The sequence below is a fragment of the Melanerpes formicivorus genome, unplaced genomic scaffold (assembly GCF_026170545.1).
Source record: "Melanerpes formicivorus ecotype bairdi unplaced genomic scaffold, bMelFor1.0.p_v2 SCAF_3, whole genome shotgun sequence".
Taxonomy (NCBI): Eukaryota; Metazoa; Chordata; class Aves; order Piciformes; family Picidae; genus Melanerpes; species Melanerpes formicivorus.
Window position 1 is genome coordinate 7,474,458 of NW_027142355.1, and position 11,538 is coordinate 7,485,995.

Genomic DNA, 11,538 nt, shown 5'->3' on the forward strand with positions numbered 1-11,538 from the left:
GAGTGCTGTAGTGCCAGTGGTTAAGTCACAAGAGCACTTCCAACAAAGCTTTACTGTCTGACAGCCAGCCAGGGAAGGCAAAAGACTGGAGAAAGCACCCACACAGCCAGCCAGTATCCCTGGGCAGCTGCTTGGTCACCATGGCTGAGAAGCTAGAAGCTGCATATGATTGACCTCCACCACTGCCACATCAGACCAGGATCCTTTTCATATCCATTGCAGAGCTCAATGAGCACAACAGTTTGCTGCCTAGGGGATGGGAAACCTGCTGAGTCACCAGCCAGAGCTTTGCCATCATCAGTAATATCATGTAATCTCTTACTGCTTTAGAGTCTCCACTTGAAAAATGGCATCTTTATTTGTGCAACCTTTCATTTTTTTCCCTTTTTTAAGGAAGCAAATGTTATTTAAATACCAATGTAACTATCTATTGTTCTACTGCATGAAAAATCCAGCTTGTTGGGTTTTTTCCTTTTTAATCAACTACAGAATAGAAAACACATGAAATCAGCTTTCTAGGCAACTTAGCCTGCTAAAGATGTTTCTGCTTATACTTGCACAAAGCATGACTGAGTGTCACCTCTGGGTTTACCTGGGGGATGCACAAGAACTCTGCAGTGCTGCAGCAGTGTCCTTGCTCAGCCAAACTGGCAGCAAGGGGGGAAGGAACAGTACAGAGCTTCAGGCTACAGAGACAGGTAAGTATGACTTCTTCCCTTGGGATTCTGCTTCCCTGATCATTTGGTGTAAAAACTTCAAGATTATTATGCACAGAAGAGACAGCAGCCTACACTCAGGTCTAGAAGTTTATCATGTCCCCTCATATCCTTTGATTTCTATGCCACAGTCCCTGTCCCGTATCACAGGGCAGTTGCATCCATCAGTTGTATGTCTGGAGGGGGGGTGGGGTAGAAGGGGGGATAAACAGGTGCAACATTTTCATACATTTCAGAGCAAGTGAGAACGGCCACTGCACACAAAACCTCCCACTGTAAATGTGTAAGTGTGACCGTTTGAGGCATAAAGCCAAATGAAGCTCTAACACTGTTATTGGTTCCACTAGTTAGTTAGAACATAGCTTCAGTGGACTGATCTGATATTCTTTGTGGCATCATGGTGAGACCTTCCTATTGGCTTTACATCCACTACCCTTAAGCATCACCTGGTCCGGGAGGAGTAAGTGCAGGTTACTGCCTCATACTGATTCTGGTCAGAGGTAAAACTGAGTCCCATCCACCCATGTAACAAGAGCTGAAGGGTCTCTGCTAAGAAAAGGTGTGGCTGCTTGAACATGGCCTAGCATAGTTGTGCAGACTGAGCATGTGGTGGTGTGTGAGATCTAATGAAGGAGATACTCAAATGTGTGAGTAAATGCCGGATAGTCAAAGCCTGAATTTGCTCTTTCATTGGACGCTGAGGGTTGTCTCAGCCCTTTAACTTGGATGTACTCCAGCCAAAGGGACAAGCAGCAAGTTTGTCCTAAAACCCACTTCCATCACAGGCAAATAAATTGTATATCAAATACCAGAAACAAACCTGTTCTACAGATACTTGGGAGTGCAGCAGTTTACCCCATCTGGTGCACTCTGAGGAGCCACGTGAGTATTCAGGTGTGAAAGCAAGCTACATCAGAGTTGGGCAACACTCCAGCACTACCTCAACATATTTCTCAACACTCCCAGTTGATCATCTGAACAAATTGCTCATTACTTTCAGTGTCATCTAAAAAAAGCTTTTCCATTCTCTTCTCCAATTTACTTGCAGACCACTATAAAGTCTCCCCTCTCTGAATTACCAAGCTTGCAAGCAAATCCCACTGCATGAGGATCTGGGTGGCCAAACACAATACAGATGATAAGCCATGCAAATTTCCAGCTTACTAAGTCCTTTGAACCTGATGCAGCATTAAAAGCCCCAGAGGACATTTAGCTGCTGCTAGCGTCCCCAGGTGAGATCTTCCAAAAGGCAAGAACCCCTGCACTGACTGCACTACACCAGTCAGCCCCAGAACATTCAGAGTAGCAGGTTGGTTAGGACATTCTGAAGTCATCTAGTCCAATCCCTGCTTAATATAGGTTCAGCTGGATAAGACCAGGAGCAGCCTGTCTAGTGACATTTTGAGGAAGGCAAAGGATTGGAATGCTACCACCTCTGAGCAATTTGCTTCAAAGATTGGCTGCCCTTATGGTAGGGGAAAAGTATCCTTGTATCTACTCAGTTTCCCACATTGCAATTCTGTTCAGTGCCTCTCTTCCTATTACTGTGCTTTCTTCTCATGAGACTGCCTCTATATTCTCCACATTAAAGCTAAGGAACCCACTTCTCACCTCTCCTATGCACACCATAGGCTGTCTGTGCCACCCTGCCTACAACCACTAAGACTCAGAATAAGTACACACTATCATTCAACTACTTCTCCCTTTTAAACCCACAACTCTCCTGTGTTCCCTCCTGTGGTAGCTTCAGGCTGTGCCTGGAAAATTTTCCACAGATCTTGAATAGAAAGTAGTAGAATGTAAATAAATCACTACTGCTGTGAAAAGGAAAATAATGATAAAGTCTAAATTATCCTGTTGGACCACATAATAAACATAAGCTAGTAATGCAAACTAACTTTTACTCTTTTTACTTCCTCCACTCTGGCTGGTGCTTCTATTGGTTTTAGCTGACCTTGGCAGCATTGCTTCATTATGGCTGAGTAACAAACAACTCTCTGCTCTTTTCTCTCCTCCATGGTGTACAGGGGGGTAGGGAGCAGGGAAGGGGAAGCTATTAATAGCTCCCCTGGTTTGTCTGGGGGGGTTCTTGTGCTGTTTGTAAATTGTAAATACCTGTAAATATTGTATATTTTGTAAATATTAATTGCATTTCATTTTAGATTATAGTTTTGCTTGTAAATACAGCTTCATTTGCTTCCAAGTGAGCTGGTCTGGCAATTTTATATTGGGAATTTTCAACCCACTACACCTCCCCATCAACACCACCAAGAAAATGGCACAAGCTTTGCTCAAGGAAGCCATGAACAAGCCAAATAATTTGTTAGAACAGCTGATGCAGCATTAATGAGATTTCAGCTTAAAGCTAAGCATGGAAGTACCCAATGGTTCTACCAATAACTAGTTGTGGAGTAAGTTGAAAATGATCCTCACCAATTAATTGACATCAGATAGTGGGTTTTAGTCTTTGTTCCATCACTGGAATGAAAGAGATGTCATAGGTCTTACGGCCAAGTAACTGAGAGAGGTTCCTCTTTGGGAATGGTAAGGCTGTTGCCTTACTCCAAGTATATAACCAAAACTGCTGGCAAGGCAGGAGACAGGTACCTGTGGTAATTCACTTCTCCAAAAACACTGCAAAAATACAAAGTGAGGTTTCTGTGATCCCACCTGAACATCTGATGTTAACAGAGCAAATACTTAGAAGGAAGTGAAGTCTGCAAACAGAACGGTTAATGACAAAACTCTTTCAGGAAACAGATGTGAACAACAACATTAAAACTGCATTTTATTTTTTTGTTTGCTTGTTTTCATCAAGACAGTCAAGGAAAGCCATAGCACTTGTTTTGGGGGTAAAAAACAACAAAGCAAAACAAACAAAAAACCCCACCACCCACAAACCATTTCGGAGTGAGAGCTGTCAGTGAAACATTCGGCAACTGCACATTTACAAGCTCACGAAGCAGAGGTGTGGTGAACTCTCAGGAAGTCATGAGGAGTTCCCCCACCACGTGACACGTCTCCAAGAGCTTCTCATTTATGTTTTGTAATCTCGATACCAATTGCGTTTATGCAAGGGCAGTTCAGGCTGTACAGCCACACTAAGTCTAATCAAAGTTTTTTCACAGAAAGCTGTTGATGTGAAAAGTCACCAATCCATTTTGAGCACAAGTCCATGGCTTTTAAACAAGCAGAATATTTGACCAATAAGAAATATTATTTTCAGGCTTACCTATTGCAAATACAAGCTGTAAAAAATCAAGAAGGAATTTATGATTCAAGTATTCAGATTCTCAGATGTTATAAGGTGTACTCCCTTCTCTCTGAAGAGCTAAGCTAAGAGATAAAGTTCTTAACCAGAGAAAATTTGGCCTAATTGTCCAATTATTTTTTTCTCCTAATTGTCCACAGTGCTTCAGGAACAAGAACAGAAGAAACACATCAGAGATGAAACTACTACTCTCCTTTTGAAATGGGAGTGCTGGAAGGGCACAAGCATTCCACTTGGCCTCTTATCATCACCCTGCCTCAAATACAAAGCACCAATGTTACTGCATGCACTGAGAAACCAAGCAGCTGAGTGTCAGCACAGTTAGACTTGTGTGAATGCCGCCTTCGTATCCCTTCAGTGAGCACAAGGCATGTATTACACAGATGACTTCCACAGAATCACAGAATACTAGGGGCTGGAAGGGACCTAGAGATCATCTAGTCGAACCCCCCCTGCCAGAGCAGGATCACCTATACCAGATGACACAGGAATGCATCCAGGTGCGTTTTCAGTATCTCCAGAGAGGGAGACTCCACAACCCCCCTGGGCAGCTTATTCCAGTGTTCTATTGCCCTCACAGTGAAATATTTCTTCTTCATGTTAACATGGAACCTCCTATGCCTCAACTTCCACTCATTGCCCCTTGTCCTGTCACTGGGCATCACTGAGAAGAACCTGACTCCATACACTTGGCACTCACCCTTCACATACTTACAAACATGAATAAGGTCACCCCTTATTCTCCTCTTCTCCAAGCTAAATAGGCTCAGCTCCCTCAGTCTCTCCATGTAAGGAAGAGGTTGCACTTCCTTAATCATTGTCTAATGAAGCTGAAGCTGCAGTATTGAAGGAAGTGAATAATTCTCAATTGTTTAACCTGCTACAGAAGCTGGTCTTTTTCCTAGATTGAAGGAAACACCCTTATTTTGTAATGCATGTCAGATCTCAAACTACTTTACCAGAATAGAATAGAATAAACCAGGTTGGAAGAGACCTTCAAGATCATCGTGTCCAACCTATCATCCAACACCACCTAATCAACTAAACCATGCAACCAAGGACCCCATCAAGTCTCCTGAACACCTCCAATGATGGTGACTCCACCACCTCCCCAGGCAGCCCATTCCAATGGGCAATCACTCTCTCTGTGAAGGATTTCTTCCTAACATCCAACCTAAACCTCCCCTGGTGCAGCCTGAGACTGTGTCCTCTTGTTCTGGTACTGGTTGCCTGGGTGAAGACACCAACACCCGCCTGTCTACAACCCCCCTTCAGGTAGACTACATCCACAGCCTTCCCCATATCCACCAGGTGGGTCACCTGATCATAGAAGATCAGGTTGGAGAGGCAGCATCTGCCCTTCCTAAATCCATGTTGGCTGGACCTGAGCCCTTGGCCATTCTTCCAGTACGCAGTGATTGCCCCCAAGATGATCTGCTCCATCATTTTCCCTGGCACTAAAGTCAGGCTGACAGGCCTGTAGTTTGCAGGTTCATCCATCCAGCCCTTCTTGTGGATGGGGACCACACTGGCCAGTTTCCAGTCATCTGGGACCTCACCGGTGAGCCAGGACAGGTGGAAAATGATGGAGAGAGGCTTGGCCAGCTCATCTGCCAGCTCTCTCAGCACCCTAGGATGGATCGCATCAGGTCCCATAGACTTGTGAGTATCCAAGTGGCTCAGCAAGTCTTGAACTGCTTCCTCATGGATTTCATGGGTACTACACTGCTCCCTGACCCTGTCAACCAGTTCAGGAGGCCAGTTATCCTGGAGTCCTCCTGCCTTATTGTCAAAAATTGAGGTAAAGAAGGTATTTAGAACCTCAGCCTTTTCCTCCTCTTTACTTACAATGTTCCCCTCCAGGTCCAATAAGGAGTGCAGGTTCTTCTTGCCCTTCTTTTTAGTGTTAATGTATTTGTAAAAATGCTTTTTATTATCTTTCACAGACGTGGCCAGCTTCAGTTCCAACTGGGCCTTTGCCTCCCTAATTTTTTTCCTACATAATCTAAGAGCTTCCTTAAACATACCTCGAGAAGCCTTCCCCTCCTTCCAAAGGTGATACAGCCTCTTTTTTCCTCTTAAATCCTCCAGGAGCTGCTTGCTCATCCAGGCCAGTCGCCTTCCCCACCAGCTCATCTTTCGGCACGTGGGAACTGCCAGTTCCTGTGCCTTCAAGAGCTCCTCTTTGAAGTAGGTTCAACCATCCTGGACCCCTCAGTTCTTGAGGGCTGCTACCCAGGGAATTTTACAAATAAGTTTCTTAAACAGGCTGAAGTTTGCCCTCCAGAAGTCCAAGGTGAAGGTTCTGTTGGTGCTCCTCCCTATCTCCCTGCATATTGAAAACTTCCCTATCTCGTGGTCACTGCACCCTAGGCAGCCTCCCACAATCACATCTCCCACCAGCCCTTCCCTATTGGAGAACAGCAGGTCAAGCAGAGCCTGTCCCCTGGTAGGCTCGCTTAACAGCTGTGTCAGGAAGCAGTCCTCCATTCGCTCCAGGAATCTTCTGGACTGCCTCCTCTCTGCTGAATTAAGTTTCCAGCAGATATCTGGCAGGTTGAAGTCACCCACAAGGACAAGACCTGATGATCTTGAGACAGCCTCCAATTGCTTGTAGAATAATTCATCAGCCTCCTCATCCTGGTTGGGTGGTCTGTAACAGACTCCAACCAGGATGTCAGATTTGTTTGGCTGCCCTCTGATTTTAACCCACAGGCTCTCAATCCCTTCTTTCTCCACCTCAAGTTCTGTGGCAGAGAGTGACTCCCTAATATACAGAGCCACCCCTCCTCCTCTTCTCCCTCACCTGTCTCTCCTAAAGAGCCTGTATCCCCCCAGTGTAGCACTCCAATCGTGCATGTTGTCCCACCATGTTTCTGAGATGGCGACTACATCATAGGCACCACGGTGGACCAGGACTTCCAGCTCCTCTTGCTTATTGCCCAGGCTGCGTGCATTGGTGTACATGCACTTCAGCTGGGCTCCCGACTTCTCAGTTGCCTCTAATTTGTGCCCTACTCTTTCCTCTGCAGAGGGACCGATTTCCTTACCCACCCCCTTCAGACCTAGTTTAAAGCCCTCCTAATGAGCCCTGCCAACTCCAGTGCTAGGACTCTCTTACCCTTTCTAGATAAATGCACCCCATCAGGACCCAGCAGGTCAGGTGCAGTAAAAGTTGCCCCATGATTGAAGAAACCAAAATTCCGCTGCTGGCATCATCCCCTGAGCCAATTGTTGATGGTGTGGGTTCTCCCATTCCTCTCAGTGTACAGCCCTGCCACTGAGGGAACTGAGCAGAACACCACTTGAGCTCCTGCCCCATCAGTCAATTGTCCAAGGGCCCTGAATTCCTTCTTAATCGCCCTGGTGCCCTTCCTGTCAATCTCATCACTCCCAGCCTGTATTACCAGCAGAGGGTAATAGTCAGTGGGTTGGATTAATTTAGGGAGTCTCCTTGCAATGTCCCTAACCCGTGCCCCGGGTAGGGAGCAGACCTCCCTGTGGGATGGGTCGGGACGACATATGGGTCCCTCAGTATCCCCCAGGCGAGAGTCCCCAACAACTATAACCCTTCTCCTTTTCTTTGTGGAGCTGGTCATTATAGTTGGTGGGGACCGCTTGGGCTTAGGCTCCCTCTGGATGCCTGCTTCTCAGCCTCAGCCCTCTCATTCCCACTGCCCTCAGCCTGTAGGGCCTCATACTTATTATGCAAGGGCAGCAGAGGAGAAGGAGAGGGTTGGGGTGGATTTCTCTTGCCACCCCTGGCAGGGACCTGTATCCATCCCTCTTCATTTCCAGGGACCCTTCCCTCAGCAGGGGAGATCTGCAGAGCCTTCTCTCACAAATCTAACTCCCTTTCACTTTCCCTTATTGACCTCATCCTAGTCACCTCCTCTTTCAGGTTGGCCACTTCATCATTCAGCTCTGCCACCAGGCTGAGGAGAAAGTTCACCTGGTCACACCGGACACAGGTGTTCTCTCCTTCTTCTATTCCAAGTGCTAGGCTGAAGCACTCTCTGCAGCTGGTAGCCTGGACTCCAGCATGCTGATGAAGCAGCTCTGTCTGGGTAGATGCTGTTTTTCTACCCTTTGTCCGAGTGACCACCATAGCTCAAAGTTTGGTTGTGTTTTTTGGTTTTGGTTTTTTTTGGTTGTTTTGTTTTTTACACAACCAGCAGAAAGGCTCCCAAACCAAAATGGCGCCGCGCGTACAGCCCAGGTGGGATTTAAACCTCCCGTGGCTGACATCAAGCTCCCGTTCCTGCACAGACACGCGAGAGCACGATCCTGCTGGACCCCCTCTACCAGGAGTCCTCTCAACCCACGAAACCCCAAAACGAAGGCGAAAAGCCGAGCAGAAAACTCACAATTCAAGCGTAGCGGTCCCGAGCACTGGGTCCGATCGCCTCCCGAACCAAAATGGAAGTCCAAGGTGAAGGTTCTGTCGTTGGTACTCCTCCCTATCTCCCTGCATATTGAAAACGTCACTATCTCGTGGTCACTGCACCCTAGGCAGCCTCCCACAATCACATCTCCCACCAGCCCTTCTCTATTGGAGAACAGCAGGTCAAGCAGAGCCTGTCCCCTGGTAGGCTCACTTAACAGCTACATCAGGAAGCTGTCCTCCATTCGCTCCAGGAATCTTCTGGACAGCCTCCTCTCTGCTGAATTAAGTTTCCAGCAGATATCTGGCAGGTTGAAGTCACCCACAAGGACAAGATTTAGAATAAACTATTATTTAGAATAAACCAAGCTAGTCTGGAAGAGACCTTCAAGATCATCATGTCCAACCCATCAACCAATCCAACCCACCTCAACAACTAAACCATGGCACCAAGCACCCTATCAAGTCTCCTCCTGAACACCTCCAATGACGGCGACTCCACCACCTCCTTGGGCAGCCCATTCCAATGGGCAATCACTGTATCTCTGTACAGAACTTCTTCCTAACATCCAACCTAAACCTCCCCTGGCGCAACCTGAGACTGTGTCCTCTTGTTCTGGTAGTGGCTGCCTGGGAGAAGAGACCAACATCCGACTGTCTACAACCTCCATTCAGGTAGTTGTAGAGAGCAATAAGGTCACCCCTGAGTCTTCTCCTCTCCAGGCTAAGCAACCCCAGCTCCCTCAGTCTCTCCTCATAGGGCTTGTGTTCCAAACCCCACACCAATTTTATTGCCCTCTCTGGACATGCTCCAGCAAGTCAACATCCTTCCTAAACTGAGGGGCCCAGAACTGGACACAGGACTCGAGGTGCGGCCTAACCAGTGCAGTGTACAGGGGCAGAATGACCTCCCTGCTCCTGCTGGCCACACTGTTCCTGATGCAGGCCAGGATGCCATTGGCCCTCTTGGCTGCCTGGGCACACTGCAGGCTCATGTTCACCCTAACATTGACCAGCACCCCCAGGTCCCTCTCTACCTGGCTGCTCTCCAGCCACTCTGAACCCAGCCTGTAGCTCTGCATGGGGTTGTTGTGGCCAATGTGCAGAACCCGGCACTTGGATGTGTTCAATCTCATGCTGCTGGACTCTGCCCATCTGTCCAGCCTGTCGAGGTCTCTCTGCAAAGCCTCTCTACCCTCCAGCAGATCAACTCCTGCCCCCAGCTTGGTGTCGTCAGCAAATCTACTGATGATGGACTCAATGCCCTCATCCAGATCATCAATAAAGATATTAAAGAGGATGGGGCCCAGCACTGATCCCTGGGGCACATCACTAGTGACTGGCTGCCACCTGGATGTGGCACCATTCACCACCACTCTCTGGGCTCGGCCCTCCAGCCAGTTCCTAACCCAGTGCAGTGTGCTCCCGTCCAAGCCATGGGCTGACAGCTTGGCCAGGAGTTTACTATGGGAGACGGTGTCAAAGGCCTTGCTGAGGTCCAGGTAGACCACATCCACAGACCTCCCCACATCCACCAGGTGGGTCACCTAATCATAGAAGGAGATCAGATTGCTCAGGCAGGACCTGCCCTTCCTAAATCCATGCTGGCTAGGCCTGATCCCTTGGCCATCCTCTAAGTGCTGTGTGACTGCACTCAGGATGACCTGTTCCATAATCTTGCCTGGCACTGAGGTCAGGCTGACAGGCCTATAATTCCCTGGCTCATCCAACCGGCCCTTCTTGTGGATGGGCACAATGTTGGCCAGCTTCCAGTCTTCTGGGACCTCTCCAGTGAGCCAGGACTGCTGGAAAATGATGGATAGTGGCTTGGCTAACTCATCTGCCAGCTCTCTCAGCACCCTAGGATGGATCCTATCTGGTCCCATGGACTTGTGGGGATCCAAGCTCCTGAGGAGAGTTCCAATCACCTCCTCATGGAACATAGGGAAACTGTGCAGCTCCCTGGCTCCTTCTGCCAGCTCTACAGGCCAGCTGTCAGGAAGACATTCTGTCTTTCTAGCAAAATTTGAGGCAAAGAAGGTGTTAAGTACCTCTGCCTTTTCCTCATCCTTTGATACAACATTTCCCTCCATGTCAACCAAGGAGTGGAGGTTGTCCTTGCCCTTCCTCTTGCTATTAATATATTTATAGAAGGACTTTTTGTTATCCTTCACAGTAGAGACCAGTTTAAATTCCAAATGTGCTTTTGCCTCCGTTTTCTTCCTACATGATTTGGCAACATCCTTAAACATTCCGTGGGTTGCCTCACCTTTCTTCCAAAGATGATACACCCTCTTTTTTTCCCTTAGCTCTATTAAAGTTCATTACCCATCCAGGCTGGCTGTCTGCCCCAGCAGCTCATCTTCCGGCACATTGGCACAGCCTGTTCCTGTGCCTTCAAGAGTTCTTCTTTGAAGTAGGTCCAGCTCTCCTGGACCCCTTTATTATTAAGGGCTTTATCCCAAGGAACCCTCTGAATTAGTTCCTTGAATAACCTGAAGTCTGCCCTCCGGAAGTCCAGAGTGGAGGTCTTCTTGCTGCCCCTCTTAGCTTGACCAAACACTGAAAATCTAATTATCTCATGGTCACTGGCCCCTAAACACCCTCCAGCCACTACATCACCCACCAGCCCTTCCCTATTGGTGAAGAGGAGGTCAAGCATAGCCTTACCCCTGGTAGGCTCTTGCAGAACCTGGGATAAGAAGCTGTCCTCCATGCATTCTAAGAACCTCCTAGACTGCCTCCTCTCTGCTGTGTTGAGATCCCAGCAGATGTCAGGCAGGTTGAAGTCACCCATGAGAACAAGGTCCGGAGATCTTGAGACAGCCTTAAGCTGCCTATAGAATAATTCATCAACATCTTCTTCCTGGTTGGGTGGTCTATAACAGACTCCAACCAGGATGTCTGCCCTGCCAGTCTTCCCTCTAATTCTTACCCACAAGCATTCAACCTGATCATCCCTAATCTCCATCTCAATGGCATCTAGTGCCTCCCTGATGTACAGGGCCACCCCTCCACCCCTTCTTCCTTGCCTGTCTCTCCTGAAGAGCTTGTAACCATCAATTGCAGCGCTCCAGTCATGTGAGTCATCCCACCACATCTCTGTGATGGCAACTACATCATAACTTTCCTGCTGCAACAAGGCTTCCGTCTCCTCTTGTTTGTTA